Source organism: Pseudochaenichthys georgianus, unplaced genomic scaffold, assembly GCF_902827115.2.
Source record: "Pseudochaenichthys georgianus unplaced genomic scaffold, fPseGeo1.2 scaffold_464_arrow_ctg1, whole genome shotgun sequence".
NCBI lineage: Eukaryota > Metazoa > Chordata > Actinopteri > Perciformes > Channichthyidae > Pseudochaenichthys > Pseudochaenichthys georgianus.
The window spans coordinates 182715-193183 of record NW_027263028.1 but is presented as its reverse complement, the minus strand read 5'-3'; the positions used below and the strand labels follow the sequence as shown (position 1 = coordinate 193183).

The 10469-nt window shown below is 40.8% G+C and overlaps 1 long non-coding RNA gene across 1 annotated transcript; it reads right to left on the bottom strand.

Annotated features, from left to right (window-relative positions):
- Window positions 1–244: 244 nt before the first annotated feature.
- Window positions 245–9361, bottom strand: LOC117442736 (uncharacterized). The gene is made up of 4 exons (XR_004551552.2): window positions 9246–9361; window positions 8507–8631; window positions 8273–8406; window positions 245–2093 (listed from the first exon to the last, which is right to left on the bottom strand). It is a non-coding gene; the product is annotated as an uncharacterized lncRNA (long non-coding RNA).
- Window positions 9362–10469: the final 1108 nt, after the last annotated feature.

Below are 10469 nucleotides of genomic sequence, written 5' to 3'. Positions count from 1 at the left end.
TAGCATTAACAAGATGACCCGTTAAATACATTTTGGGAGCGATGATTGATGTATCTTTGGCCCAGTGCCCATATATAAGTTTAGTATTGACCAAGTTCAGAGGTTTTCATATGTATCAACTTACTTACTGTTATGTATTTTTGCACAGTTTCAATATGAAAAATAAAATGGATCTATTGCATTTTGGAGGGGAAAAACCGTGTCATGGATGTATTGCATTTTGGGGAAAAAATTATCCGTTTTTTAAAATAAATCTTTGAAAATCAAATTCTGGATTTTAATTTGTAATGTTATTATAATCTCAAGATGCTATGTGAAAGTTTGAAACAGAAAATACATTTTTACTGAAATTAATCAACATGGATTTATAGCGTTTTGGAACCAGACTCTTCGTATGGACTGTGAAGAAGAGACAATTCCGGGAAAACATATTGCACTGATACTGTACAAAAGAAGAGACTAGTAACAGAATAAACGGACAGAGGCCGATATGAGTTCTGTTACATTTGAGAGTTGATCTGATTGGGATCCAGAGTACAGTAACTGATGTTTAGTGGTATAGGTCTAAATGGGTCAGATACTTGGATAAATGGGTACTAATTGAATTGAATGTCAAGTGCCACTTTAAAATAAGTAACACCATGTTTTCAGTGTGAAAATGTAATGTGTGAAAAGGTACACTTTGGGTATCTGAAATGTCTGGAGACATTTATTATTGGGGGGGAGAGTGTGGCATACAGAGCCATCAGTGGGTTGATATACCTACATTATTAGTAATTACATGGTTACATGATTTGCATTTAGTACAGCTCATGTTCAGAGTGTGGTGAGAATTGTCTGTGTTTTCTGATAAGGAATGGTTGGTTTATTGTTTGAAAAATGTAGTGTTATCTAGCAGTATGTAGTGTCTAATTCCGACCAGCAGAGGGCGCGTTCGCTACACTGTGTTGGGGACAAAGAGAAGTCTCGCGTGAATACGTTCAGAGAACGTAAACACACACTTGAGTGAAGTCACGGGCCCTTTCTCATTTCTCTAACTCCCCTCCTCGACTCCTATCCTCGAGACTTAGTCCCGCCCACAGGAGATGCGAGCCGAGGAGGTGAACCGAGGAGAGAGGAGGGGAAGCAGCAGGCGGTTAGAGAAATGAGAACTCCTCTCCTCTGAGCGGTCATCTTAAAGAGACGTCCATTAATGATGACAGGAGGCACAGCAGCCCTCTGTCTGATGGACAGATGTGTTCATGACCACTTATATATTTACTTTGATTCATTCACAGTGCGGTATGATGAGACAATAACAGGCTACAGATGCAGACACACATATGTATATACAATTTCAGAATCAAACAGAGCACTCTCATAATAACGTAACACTATCAGAGACTGGATATATACCTCAAAACTCTTGTGAAAACACATTTACTCATCTCATCTATTTTGTGGGGCGTTTTAGATTTGGTTTACAAAAGTAGTGAAATAATATGAATTACACTATAGGCCTATATAGATGAAGTAAAATAGTTCCATCCCTCTGCTTTCACCACAGAAAAGTTACATCAGGACTGATTCATGACTTCATATTCCATACCAAGGTTCATGTGATGTGTACAAATACAAATTGATAATTAGAACTTTTTTTTTTTTTTTTCAACCAACAATTTATGTTAACATAAGAAACTGTAAAATCTCTATATTTACAATATCAGAACTTTTTCAACCAACTATTCATTATAAATGTAAAGGGGGAGCAGTGTCACTGTCTTCCAGGACAGGGGGTCTGGCTGCTGTGTAGGTGATGGTGCATGGGCTGCTGGTGGCTGTGTCGGAGGGAGGGAGGTGTGATTGTCCCAGATTGATGCTGGTGGCCGTGTGGGAGTTACGTCTGCTAGGCGAGACTTCTTTGCTGGCTGGGTTGATCGTGATGGCTGTGGTGGAGGCCTTTGTAGGTGTATCTTAATCTTGTGGCAGATGGAGATGGAGGCCACTGTAGTGGTGATGGTCCTCTGGTGAAGGCCCTTGTGCCACGGTAGATCTTGACCTGGGGTCAGGGACAGATGGAGGTTCTTGCTGCTAGGCCCAGGCAGCTGTGACATCTGAAAAAAAATATAGGACAATAATTACTAAGTTTGTTAAAATAAAGTTCAAGTGGAATGTTTCTCAAGCACAAATAACAATGCACAACTCAAAATAAAATTCTCTCTCTGGAGGAGGAGGAGGAGGAGGAGGAGGAGGAGGAGGAGGAGAGATAGAAAGAGAGACGTTGTTAGTATTTGGAGCTAACGGAGATTAGAAGCTGTTTCAACGGACTTCCGGTGAGCAAGGCGAGTGAGATGGCCGCTTAATTTTGAGCTCTTGATAGCGATTGGAAATCAACCCCCTTAACTCGCATAGTAACATACAAATTGATGCAATCTTATTGGAATGAGAGGGGGAAAGAGAACTAGGAATCAAAAGAAAGGTGACAAACTAGAAATACAGAACTCACCGGAGATGGAAGACGCTCGAAGCTCCGTTAGCTCTGTTAGCTCACAACAGGACTCGGCAGACACCATGCGTTCAATGCTCCAGGAAATCCGCGATTTCAGGGCCGAGTATAAAGTGGACTTAAACAAACTCAAAGAAGAAATCAAAGGAGACATGAAATCTGAACTCGAAGATATGAAGCAGGAAATCTACCAAAAACGTTCTGCTAACTCCGCACTAACACAGGCCCACGAAACTAGGCTGAAAGAAGCGGAGGAACGAATCGAGGAGGCGGAGACAGCAAACATGGCTATGTCAGATGCGTTGATTAAATCAATGAAAGAACAGAGAGCCATGCAGGGGAAACTGGTGGCTTTGGAAGGCCGATCCAGGAGAAATAATATGCGCATTTATGGAGTACCCGAAGAGAAGGAAGGTAACTCCAGGTCTGACTTTGTGGATCAACTTTTGAAAACTGAACTAGCTTTACCGGACACCAACCTACAGATACAACGCGCTCATCGAGCTGTGGCTCGCGAACCGGAAAGGAATGCACCGCCAAGGTCCAGAGTGGTGAACTTTCTGGAGTTTACCACCAAAGAAAGGGTTCTGAAAAAGGCCTGGGAAAAGAAGATACTGATGGAAGGGCGATGGCTATCGTTCGATCACGACTATGCAACGGAGGTCGTCCTGAAACGCAAGCAGTACGTGGGAATAAAGAGGGTCCTTAAAGAGAAGAATATACGTTTCCAGACTCCTCTCGACAGGATGCGCATTCACTGGGACTCGGGAACACGCACATACGACAGTGCGCAAGATGCAGCGCAGGAGCTGAGGAGGAGAGGTTTCTCCGTGGAGATACCAGACCGCAACGCTTCGGAGCTGTACCCGGAGATGGAGCGTCTCCACCAGACCAAGACATGGCAGCGCGTCGGAGAGCGTAGTGCAGGTGGGGCCGAGACCACGAGCAGAGTAAGGAAGAGGCTACAAGAGTATGAGCGGATCCCTCCCGGGACTAACTGATTCATATTATATATCCACTGCATATATTTGTCACGACTTCATTTGGATTATATAAATGCTATCGGGTGCCGTTGGACTACTAGGATGCGTGAGATTGCGTGTTTCACCTCTAGTGAGGGGCCCTCCAAGAGGAGGCTCTCCCCTCTTCCTGCCAACGGGGACTTAGGGTGGCGAGGAATCACCCTACCTTGGAAGTCTACGTTCACTACATGTGGGCCAGATGTTCAGGTCTGTGTTTTCAGTTGTCTGGAGTTTTGTGGATGCAAAGGATTGGGTAATTTAAATGCCGTACCATAATATAAAAGTGGTGTCACTTAATGTAAATGGGATGAATAATCCAGTTAAAAGGAGCAAGGTCCTGGCTAAATTGAAAAAAGAAAAGTACTATTTTTACCAGAAACTCATCTGCCTCAACAGGAGCATGACAAATTAAAACGCTTTGGTTATAAAAATACATTCTATAGTTCATACAAACCTAGCCAGAAGAGGGGAGTGGCTATCCTTATTTCAAATGCAGTTCAATTTGAACTCCATAAAGAAGTTGGGGACAAAGAGGGACGATATGTATTAGTGAAAGGAAAGCTTGAAAATGCAGTGGTGACATTGGTAAATGTATATGCCCCCCCAGAGAGCAACAAATCTATTTTTAAAAATCTGTTTGATGTCATTGCATTAGAGACTGAGGGTATTTTGATATGTGGAGGGGATCTTAATGTGGTCCTGAACCATACCAGACACTACAAGCCACAAAAATAGCAAGAAGCACCTGACCAAGTGTGTTAATGCGTCAGTGCAGGAAATGGGACTAATTGATATTTGGAGGGAACTTCACCCCCTAGAACGGGATTATACACACTATTTGGTACCCCATTCTGTGTACTCCAGAATTGACTACTTTTTAATAAATACGGGTGAAAGTCACAGGATCACAGAGAGTAAAATCGGCGTGGTAGATGTTTCGGATCATAATATGATTAGCTTGTCAATAAATCTGAATAGTAGACAAAAGAATACAGTGTGGAGGCTCAATGTGGGTGTTTTGAATAATAAGGTGACCGTGGAACAGTTAAGAGAAGAGATACAAACATATATAGAGGTGAATGATAATGGGGAGGTGGATCCTGGGATACTGTGGGATGCTTTGAAGGCTGTTCTCCGTGGAAAGCTGATCGCCCTAACAGCATCACAAAAAAAGGCCCGGCTAGCCACAAACAAATACAAAATAGAAAAATTGAGAGAAATGGAGACAAAGCATAAGAGTACAGGGGAGCAATCGGCATTACAACAAATTAAGGAAACAAGGGGGGGGGAGATAAATGAGATCCTCAGAGGAGAAATTGAAAAAAAGGCAAGGTTTTTAAAGCAGTCTTATTACGAATCAGGCCCAAAAGCAGCTAGACTCCTGGCCAGACGCCTGCGCAAACAGCAAGCCTCTAATACAATTCATAGAACAAGGGACCCCCAAACTAATCAACTACTGTATGAGCCAGATGAGATAGAAAGAATATTTGAAGAGTACTACAAGACACTACTCTAATCCACCATTAGCTGATGAAAGCACTATAAGAAACTTCCTTAACTCGCTTGATCTGCCATCTATAGGTGAGATACAGAATGACACCATTACGTCGCAATTTACAGTTGAAGAGCTGGAAGCTAAAGACCAGGAAATCACCGGGCAGCGATGGGTTCCCAGCAGAGTTCTATAAAACGTTCACGAAGGAGCTAACACCTCTGCTTCTGTCTTGTTTTAATTGGACTCTTAAAGAAGGCAGGGCCCCCCCATCTTGGAGGGAAGCAATTATTTCCATTTTGCCTAAGGAAGGCAAAGACCACTGTAAAAATTATAGGCCAATTTCTCTTTTAAATGTGGACTACAAGCTGCTTACCTCAATCATCTGTAAAAGATTTGAGACTTTCATGCCAGATCTTATTCATGAAGATCAAACTGGATTCATTAGAGGGCGTCAAACACAAGACAATATCAGAAGGACTCTCCATATTGTAGACAATGCGCATACAAAGGGCACGAGTATGGTTCTGGTTAGTCTGGATGCAGAAAAAGCGTTTGACAGTGTCAGTTGGTCTTTTTTATATGAAGTACTAAGGAGGTTTGGTTTAAATGAAAATGTAACTATTAAGACTATGTATCATGAACCTACGGCTAGAATCAAAGTAAATGGGAGTTTGTCCAATAGGATTCAGCTGGAGAGAGGCTCTAGACAGGGCTGCTGTGTCTCTCCTACTCTCTTTACTTTATTTGTTGAACCATTGGCGCAAGCAATAAGGCAGAGTGAAGATCTGCAGGGTGTCAATATAGGGGGGGGGGGGGGGGGGGGGGGAGACCATATCATTGGGCTTTTTGCAGATGTTATAGTTTTTCTTGAGCAGCCAGATGTATGTTTCCCAAACCTGATGAACCTACTCCACACATATGGTTACTATTCAGGGTATAAAGTGAACGTAACAATAACTCAAATTCTCTCATTCAATTACTCACCATCCCAACAGATTAGACATGCATATAGCCTGGAATGGAATTCCAAAACAATGACTTATCTTGGTGTAACTATAACCAAAACACTTTCTAACCTGTTTGAAGCCAATTATAACAACATTGATGACAATATCCGAAAGGATGTAGAAAGGTGGTCCACCCTCCCTTTAGACTTCAGTGCCAGAATACAAACGGCTAAAATGAATGTCCTACCTAGGCTGCTGTATTTTTTTCAGTCTCTTCCAATTGATGTTCCACAAAAAAATGCATAACCTGGGACAGGATGATTTCTAGATTTGTTTGGAATAGTAAAAAACCAAGAATACGATTTACGACACTTCAGTTGCCTAAAAGTAAGGGGCAATGGCTTTACCAAATCTTAGGGAATACTTCTATGCCGCCCAACTCAGACCTTTGGCCTACTGGTGCAGACCAGATTACGAGTCTGGATGGAAAGCCATGGAAAGGGAAGTGCAGGGTCACCACATTCAGGCCTTGGTAGGAGATAGGAATTTGGTGAGGGCTCTGAGAGGTGAAATGGATCTGATAGTTGCGTTTACTCTAGAGGTGTGGAATGCTGTAGTAGCAAAATACAAATTAAAGAGAGGGATACACACGCTGAGGTGGTTTGCAGACGATTCCAATTTTAAACCAGGGGTGTACGATCCAACATTCAAAGAATGGATGCAAAAGGGCATAACAGCAATGTGTACAGTTACAGAAAAGGGTGAATTGATGGGTTTTCAGGAATTACAGGCAAAATATGGTGTTTCAGACAGGGATTATTTACATACATGCAGTTAAGACACTATTTTGTAAAAGAGATAAGGCTAAATGCAGATGAATCTTTAGATACTGTAACTGGGGTGGTTGTGGATGCGTATCAGCAGAAGGGCTCTCGGATCATCTCTGCTTTCTACCAGGCTTTGGGGGGAAACAGCTGGGAATCGACTATCTACATAAAAGCAAAATGGGAAGCGGAGTTACAAATACAAATTTCAGAGGAAGAATGGTTTCAAATGTTCGAGACGCAATTTATAAACCCATTAGTGTGGAGGGAATTCTGCTGGAAGAACCTGACTCGCTTTTTCATAACACCCAAAATAAAGAGCAGGCAACTTGGTGTACAGCAACAGTGTTGGAGGTTGTGTGGGAACATGGAGGCTGAGCACTCGCACATGTTCTGGAACTGTAGAAAGATAAGGTCATATTGGGAGAAGGTTAATGCAGTTGTCAACATTATTTTGGGTTATGGAATCCCAAATACCTGCCCGGTGATGTATCTTGGGAACATTAAGGATGCTGTGATGGGAGACGATCTATATTTGATTAAGGTTTTACTTGCAGCGAGTAAGAAAGCTATAACCAGAAATTGGCTTAATGTGAACGCTCCGACTCAGGAGCAGTGGCTGGAAATTGTTGAAGATATTTCTGTCATGGAAAAGTTGACATATGTTTTGAGAATCCAAGAGAATGCATTCAATAGGAAATGGGAAAAGTGGAATATTTCCATGGTTGACACCAATGAGTAAGTGAATGACTAATTCAATCTTGTACGGTATGTGTGAATATTGAAGGTCTTCAGACAACTAGTATTTATTGTGCTTTACAACTGATTTGTGTGTATTATGTTTTGTTGTTCTGTTATTATTGTTGTGAAAACTCAATAAAAACATAAGTATAAAAAAAGAAGCTGTTTCAACAATAAGGAGAGGGAGAGCTCTCTCCTGTGGGACAGAGAGATAACGTCAGCTCAGGGAGATTTGGTCATCATTTCCATCTATGTAATATTAGTTGTATATAAAATGAGTTAATAAATCATTCCACTGTGTGCAATAGGTCAGTACAAAATAAAAAACACAATTTGAAAGGGGAGTGATTAGTAAAATATGCATAAATAAAAAGAAAGAATGCAGACTTGGTAAGATAAAGATAGGAGAGAGGAGTTGATCAAATATGTGTTATTGCTTGTGAGCATATTCTAATGGATTTTGATGATTGAAATATATATACTAGTACCCCCCCTAGAGGATGTGAGGTCATCACAAATAAAACAGGTTCACATGGATAGGATACTAGATAAGTGTGCACACACATTATATACACTACACATTTTTCTTGGATTTGTTAACACTATAGTCCCTAATATATTTGTAGAAAGGCAGGAAATGGAATTAAAAAAAATGTTTCATTGCCCCCTGTTTTGTGTGTCCCCCACTTCTCAAACCAAAGTTACACCCTTACACCCACACAATGCAAGTACACTATTACTGTAATATTTACATTTACCTATCTTCAAATGGATCCTTGTTGCTGTATTCTTCTTCTTCAGGAGAGTAGAAGCCTCCAGGTTCTGATGCTCCATCTCCACTGCTGCTAGTGTTACAAGTCCGCTGTGCAGAGCTGGTAATCAGATAATAAGCCTGTTGAACAGGAGAAAAGAATGAAGCAGAGGGAAAGTTGCTGCCGTTTGTGTGGTCGTTCTAGCCAGAATGTATTAAACACATTAATACATTCACTTACAAATTATATCTGTTTTCTCTATTTATCTAATCATTCTTTGTGTAACCGGTCTGGATTGACGCCACATGTATCTCTGCGTTGTGTCGAATGAAAACGACTTCCTTCGTGTCAACCAGGTTTATTATCTGTGCAAACAGAATATAATGACAGCAGGAAATGGCTTCACCAGCTTTCTACCTCAATACTTCTCCTCAGTGAGGCCTGAAGCTAACTGAGAATGTAAACATACATTTAGCAAATCAAAATAACCGTATGACATATTTGTCTTTAATCAAAAATGGACATAAATCCACATGCCATATTATGACTTTCATGAAGGATTAAAGCCTTTTTCATTTACAGTATTAAATACAGTGATTACAGTTAACACACACAACCCGGTTGACTGTACTCACTTTAACATGGCTATGTTGTACAGGCACACTATTAGCATAGCATTAGCGCTTTAGCATTTAAATAATATGAACATTAATGACCTCAGACCAGCATTTCACATATTTATACAAACAGAATAAACTTGAAATGTAAGCCAAACTAGTGCACGGGAGTCATACACATGGTAACATGGTAGAGCCCTACATTATTCAGGGAGCAACAGCCTGTGCTAAAGAAGCTAGCGGACGCCATTAGCCACACGCTAGTGGCGTAGCTCACAGAATGACATTAAACTACACATAACACAATTTCAAACACACTTCTTAGATCGAAATATGACATAATCTGTGTCCACACTACTAACCTGTTGAACAGGAGAAATGAATGAAGCAGAGGGAACGTTGCTGCCATGTGTCTGGTCGTTCCATGGATGTATAATTATTCTCCTCGTTGTTGTTGTTGTTGTTGTTGTTCTTGTTGTTCTTGTTGTTGTTCTTCTTCTTCTTCTTCTTCTTGTTCTTCTTCTTCTTCTTGTTATTCTTCTTCTTCTTGTTATTCTTCTTCTTCTTCTTCTTCTTCTTCTCTCGGTTTTTTGGCGGATTGCAAACAACTTTAAGGTGCATACCGCCCCCTACTGTACACGAGCGTGTATCAACATATCATCCTATCAGCACTTGTGGAATTATACCACTGTGTTTACGTTGTTTTCAATTCTTCCAATCAATCCTTTTTCACTCAAATACTTAAGAATGGCCTTCCTGGTAGCTCTTAACCCCTCACTTCTATTCCCAGTATCCCCATCAGGCTCCACTCCCTTCTTGCCTCTCTGACCCTGTCTCTTAGTTGTTCCCTCTCTGTTTTGTACATGTTGCAGTGTACTATTATATGTTCCACATTTTCTTTAACTCCACAGTTCCTATGACATAGAGTAACATTCAATGCTGTGTGATCCAGTCTGAGTCTAGCTATCATGATTTCCTAGATTAAGTTCTATGAGTAATTCTTCTCTGACAGTTGCTGTTGACTGTATACTTTTTAAAATGGATAATGAATCTGTGCATATCACCACCCTATCTGGTCTGACCTCTTCAACCCACTGTAATCCTATTATTACAGCCAGCATTTCTGTTGCACACTGAGGGATAATTGATCTGACGCTCTTTTTGAAATCGATATTTTAAAGTCTGGGATATATATACCAACTCCAACACACTCTTCCTTGTTCTTAGAACCATCTGTGTATATTTTGAGGTAATTGTGATAATTATTGACTTAATTGCACCTATACACAACCGTAACGCTTTATATTATAATCTTTCAATTTTTAGTAATGACGTTTTTGCTGCTGCTGCATATATTATACACCCGTAATCCAGAGTTGTCCTCATAATTGCCCTATAGATGTCAATTAGTGCCTGTTTGTCTGCCCCCCAGTCTCATCCAGCCACTGCTCTTAATAGGTTCAAAACTTGTTGGGATTTTGTTTCCAAATGTTTAATATGGGTTTTCCATGTACATTTACTATCTAACCATAGCCCCAGATATTTAAATGCATTGACCTCATTCATCGGCTTTCCATATGCTGTAA